Below are 6,000 nucleotides of genomic sequence, written 5' to 3' on the forward strand. Positions count from 1 at the left end.
GTATGGCTTGGCTAATGTCGTTCTTGATGCCATCGAATTCTCTCTGCGTCTCTTCTGTCCATGCGAACACTGTTTTGTCTCTTATGAGCTGCCTTAGGTGATGCGTCTTAGTGGCGAAGTGTTGTACGAATTCACTATAATATTCAGCCATTCCTGAGAAGGACCTTACTTCTTCCTTGCTGGAGGGAGGCGGAGCGTCACAAATGGCTTTTACATTTTCCCTTTTTGGTGTGATGCCATGATCTCCTATTTCGTGTCCTATGTAGGTGACTGAGGCCATTCCAAGATGGCACTTCTCCCACTCCGCCATTAGGCCCTTTTCTTCCAGGACACGCAGCACCAGGTCCAATTTCTTGTCATGATCCTTCCGGTCTTTTCCCTTCACCAATATGTCATCCTGGAAATACTGCACCCCCTCTATGTCCTTGAACAGACGGTGCATTAGTTTTGGGAAGACCGCCGCTGCTGATGCAAGTCTAAACGGCATCCTGCGGAATTGGTAACATCCAAAAGGTGTTATGAACAACGTTAGTTTCCTGCTCTCCGGGTGCAAGGCTATTTGGTGATAGGCTGACGTAAGATCAATGGTGGAGAACCATTTCACTCCCTTGGTCCTAGCCAACATTTCTTCGATGCGGGGTAGCGGGAATTTCTCCACGACGATGCACTTGTTTAGTTCCCTCAAGTCCACACAGAGCCGGACTTTACAGTTAGGTTTCATCGCTACCACTAGGGGCACCAACCACTCTGCACAGTTTATAGGTTCGATGATTCCATTTTCCTCCAGTCTGCGTAGTTCCAGTTGTACTGCCTCTCTCACCGCGATAGGAACATTCCTCACCTTGTGAGAAACTGGCTTGGAGTTCTCCTTAAGTTCTATCCTGTGCGTGAACTTCTCTAATTTGCCGACCTTTCCTCCAAACACCTTGGGGAAGTCTCTTTTCATTTTCTCCAAGTCGGGCCAGTGGCCAGGTGCTGTCATCAGTACTTGTGTGTCTCCCCCTGGATCCAATTGTATGCCTAGGTCTCCTTGATCCATCCAGCCTAGGACCGACTGACCTTTCTCTGCCACATACAGCTTGCACTCCGCGCTCCGTCCGTTGAATTCGAAGGTTAGTGCTCTGTAACCCACCATAGGGATCGGTTCTCCCGTGTACGTGACTGGTCTTATATCCGGGGGTTCTAACCGAGGCCCTAGGCGGGGCTTAAACCTCTCATTCCACACTGCTCTTTGGACGATGGTGTACGGTGAGCCAGAGTCTACTACTATTCTGATCTGTACTCCTCCGATCATCATGTCACATTGCGGTTTGCGGGATCGTGGGGTGTCTATGCCTAGCACTTGTTCTTCCACGCACAGCACAGTGTCCTCTTCTCCTTGCTCTCTCTCCTCTGCTTCTTCCGGATCTTGTTCCACATATTTCACGGTGTTTCGGCCTGCCTTCCGGTGACACACTTTTTCGTAGTGTCCTATTATGCCGCAGAACATGCACTTCGCTCGGAACGCTGGACATCTTTTGTCATAGGCCTTGTGAGCCTGGCTGCCACATCTATAGCACGTGTTCCTGCCTCCTCTGTACTGCTTTCCTTGCTGCACCGGTTTTTCCGGGCCATCTGTTGGGTCCTTTACTGCTTGTCGTCGAACCTTTGCTCCTTCTCGCTGGTTCTTCGTCGTCTACTTTGTTCACCATGGGTCTTGGGCCTGTTTCCCTCTTTGTTGCGTCCGCGCACCGTTTAGTCGATTCGGCCTTTTTCACCATGGCGATCACCTCCTTTAGCGTGGCTTCTCCGCTCGCCCACAATTTGTTTTGCACCGTTTTATTGGTGGTGTGCATAACTATCTGGTCCTTTATGAACTCATCATGTAGCGTGCTGAACTTGCACGTCGACGCCAGCTTCTTCAACGCGGCTACATATTCGTCAATTGACTCACCCATTTCTTGCTTCCTCTGCTGGAAATTGTATCGGTCTATGGCCGTGCACACTGCTGGCCGGTAGTGCTCATTTAGCTCTTCAATGGCGTGTCCAAACACGTCATCATCTGCAGCTTGCCTGGGCTTAGGTACCAGGTTCTGGAAGATTCTAATCCCTTCCGGGCCTAAGTTGTGTAAAAGTATTCTTTTCTTCCTTTTACTGGTGAAGGCTTCTTCATTCTCATCCTCTAGGGCTTCAATATAGTTCAGGATGTACTCTCTCCAGTCCTCCCACTTCATCAGGAGTTCTCCCGGGTTTGGTAAGAATGGAATCGGCATCGTCAGTGATGATGCCTGCGCACACATTTCTGCGCGTCTTGCCGGTTCTATCTCCTGGCTTCTCGGGCTGCCTGGTGCACTTGTTTCTTCGCCCTGCTCTGGTTGCAATTGGGGACTCTCTGCGCACCTTGCTCCTTCTCTCGCTGACTCCGCCAGGGCCTCTGCCTGGTACGCGTCTTCCTCGCCTGGCTTCTTCCCCGGTGTGTCTACCTACTCTTCTTCCTCCTTCGCTCTGCAGGGTTGCTGTGGGGCCTGTTTTTGCCTCCCTTTTCCCTGGGTCACTGCCCCCTTTGTACCTGGTTAAATTTGTGCAGGTGCAGCTCTAGTGTGTCCTCTGGTGCCACTGCCACGCCCTCCTGCTGTGCCTGTGTGTTGTTCCTTCGTGTCTCTGCCTGTCTTCCTTGGCTGTGTCAGGCCTCGTGGTGGTGGATTCTCCTCCCTTCTTCGTTTTTCTTTTTTTTTTTCTCGAGCCCCGCCGTCGTCGCCACTGTAAAGGTGCTGTCTCCACCCTGCCACAAAAGACAGGACGTCAGGTAGTGAGGGTGTAAAGTATTTTAATTACACATCGCTGCAGGAGAGCGCCGGGACGTCCGGTGCCCTCTGGGTTTATCGGCCGACTCGCGCTTCTCTGGCACGACCCAAAATGGCCGCCACGCGCGCTACGTAGTTACGTAGCGCGCAACCACTAGAGCGCGACTCTACACAAAGCAATAATTATTCCTTATTCCGCTGAAGCGATAAAAGATACTTTCCAGACATAGTTCATGCTTGGTGTATTGCCTCTCTCTTGATCCAACCCGCCCAGTACACATTCCTAGGCCGCGACTGGAGATTCAGTTTTTAATGCTTGCTCATGCGAGGTGAAGAACTTTATCAGTTGACAGTTCATTGAGTTCATCAGTTGGATCCAACCCAACTATTTTATTTTTCTGGAGTGCATTGCATTTTACAGTAAAGTGACCCATGCTTTTGAAAGTTTGGGACATATACCGACTAGATGAATGAAGTCTTCTTTGCTCCTGCCACCTAGTCTGCACTCTTTTGGCCCTTTGTGGACCCATGTTGGCTGATCCGCGATAGACGGTAATTTGCCTAATCGCATGCCCATCAGTTGGAGCTTACGATGGACTGAGAATGTGATATTTAGATATGGAGCTGGGGTAAGAGTCTTATAATTAGTGATTACCATTCAGACATGCTTTCTCTTGCTAAAGATATTTGTTATCTACTAGCAGAGAGTGGAGTTTTGCAGATTTATTTATGGCTTGTTTGAAGGATAAGTACGACAAGTTGGTGTGCCAAAGATTTCTTTGTACAGGTTGCTAATAAAACTTTTTGTAAATATTGATTGTAGAGAGACATTTTTCCCTTCTCTTGTTCCTCCCACAAAGCTTTATGCAATTCTATTTCTGCTGTATTTTGTTTAAGTCTGTACCATTGCTTAATGGTAGCGTATATTGTCCCCAATGTTTTGTTGCTTATGTCAAATTCTAATCTCACCTGGGCTGGAGACGCGGACTGGTGGATTTGAAAGATCCTTTTATATATTGAAACTTGCAGTTTATTTAGCAGGTTGGCGCCCTTCCCGTGTGGTGAAATGCTGCCATATGATAACGTTGGTGGCGTTTTAGCTGATACTACTGCTAGTAGGGGTTTAAACGATGGCCCCTTCCGTTTTTTTTAGCTAGGCTCCTTAAAGGAAAACGATAGGGCGTTTGTTCTCAGCATCATGTATCCTTTTTGTTCTCAATGGTTCAGCCTGTTATCGATGTAAAAACCCAGGTATTTATAATTAGAGACTTCCTCTAGCTTTTCACCCTGAAGTTGAAAGTTCTGTTTAGCCGTTGGGTATCTACTAACTAGCATTGCCTTGCTTTTCGGTGTATTTCTCTCTAGCATATTATCAGCTATGTATTCCTGCATACCTGTGAGCTACCTACGAAGGCTTATTTGAGTTAGGCTCATCAGGACTACATCGTCCCCATATTATAGGTGGGATAATGACAGGGTGCCCATTGAGGTGGGTGGGAGTTAATCTTGTTGAGTTTATGAGCCAGATCTGCCATAAAAAGATTAAAAAGGAGTGGTGCCAGCACACACTCTTGTTTGAGCCCTTTTGTGGTGGTGACTTTCCTTGATAATCTTGAACTATCTTTAAGTTTAACTCTCATCCATGTGTTAGAGTAAAGGAGTAAAATTCCTCTAAATATATATTCAGGGATTTTCCAAGCTTGCAGCTTTTTCCATAAGATATGACGGTCCACACTGTCGAAAGTTGCCTTTAAGTCGACAAAGCAGAGGTGCAGTTGTTGTTTCTTCTGTTTGTATTCATCAGCGATCAGCAAGAGTGATAAGATGTTTGTAGTTGTCCCTATTCCTTTTCTGAAACCTGTCTGGTTGACCGGAATCAGTTTTAGCTTGCCTGACCAAGTAATCAGATCTGTCAGTATCAGCGACACATAGTACTTTGCGTCTACAACCAGTAGTGCAATTAGCCTATAATTGGATGGGGATGATCTATCACCACCCTTTGTAGATCAGTTAAATTACTGAGCCTTGCCAGCTTTGTGGGATTTGCTCTATGTTTTCCCCTTCTTCAAATAAATATTTTAGTCTCCCGCTCCAGAAATCTTGTGCAAATTTGAAGATTATCGGGGGGATTCCATTTGGTCCTGGAGCCCCGGTTCCTTATTCCTTTGAGATTATTCTTTTTATCTCCTCTAGTTGGTAGACCTGGCTTTCAAGTGTGGCCCTTGGGCCACTGGTGCTCGTCACTACTTCGTTCATTTGTTCTTCTGCTTTCGGCGCAGTAGTAGGGTGCTGGGGCGAAGTGCTGTTTGCTTATTGTTTAGAGAGAATGTCGTTGTTCTTTTGTTTAACTTGATCTTGGACCTTCACCTGCTTCTTCTCCTTGCCTGCTAGGAAGTTCGTGAGTTTGGTGTTTGTAAATCATTCTGTTAGAAACTTGGCCCAGTCTTGTTCTTGTACACTTGAGATAAGAGAGCTGACGGGCCGATTCAGATTATTTATCTTTTCCCAGAATGTGCTTGAGTTGTTTTTTTTCGTGTTATGGAATAATGTAACCCAGAAGTTGTCTTGAAATCTTTTTTTTAGGTTCCCATAGCTTCATTTTTCTATTCTTTCCTTAGGTTATTAAGGCATCCCAACCTATTGCACTCAATTCAGTTCTTTTTTGTTCCTTTAGAGTTTTTTAGTTCCCGTTTGATTTTAAGAGCATCAGTCCGTCTTCGCATGTTCTTTTTCAGTCTCGGGCCTGTTTTGATTTGCCAATCATGATAGTTATTAATTTGTCAGTGAAGCTTACCCAGTCTTGTATCTTGTTTTGATAATTTCTTTCACTTTCCATTTTGAACCCCTGTAATCTGGCTTGAAGTTCATTGATGTTCTCCATTGACCATTTCAGCCGTTTCATGTCAATTGAGAATATGCTTTCTTTCGCTGTTGTGCTAGTTTGATGCTTTGGTAGATTTAAACTGAAGTAAATATGTTTTTATCAGAGGTCACTTTTGGTTGTGAATTCGATGACAAACCGGGTGAGAAAGGGCATTATTGGTTGTGATATTGCTGTGTAATCAAGCCTTGATTGCGATTTCCCTCCGAAGTAAGTATACATTGGCGGGAAGACTTCAGAAGTTCTACCGTTTTTTTTTCTCAGGCCCAGATATTCGAGTGTTTTCACCAGTTGTTGCCCTACTAGATTGGAGTGAGCCGAATTGAGCTGATATTG

The sequence above is a fragment of the Lissotriton helveticus genome, chromosome 1_1 (genome assembly GCF_964261635.1).
Source record: "Lissotriton helveticus chromosome 1_1, aLisHel1.1, whole genome shotgun sequence".
Lineage (NCBI taxonomy): Eukaryota > Metazoa > Chordata > Amphibia > Caudata > Salamandridae > Lissotriton > Lissotriton helveticus.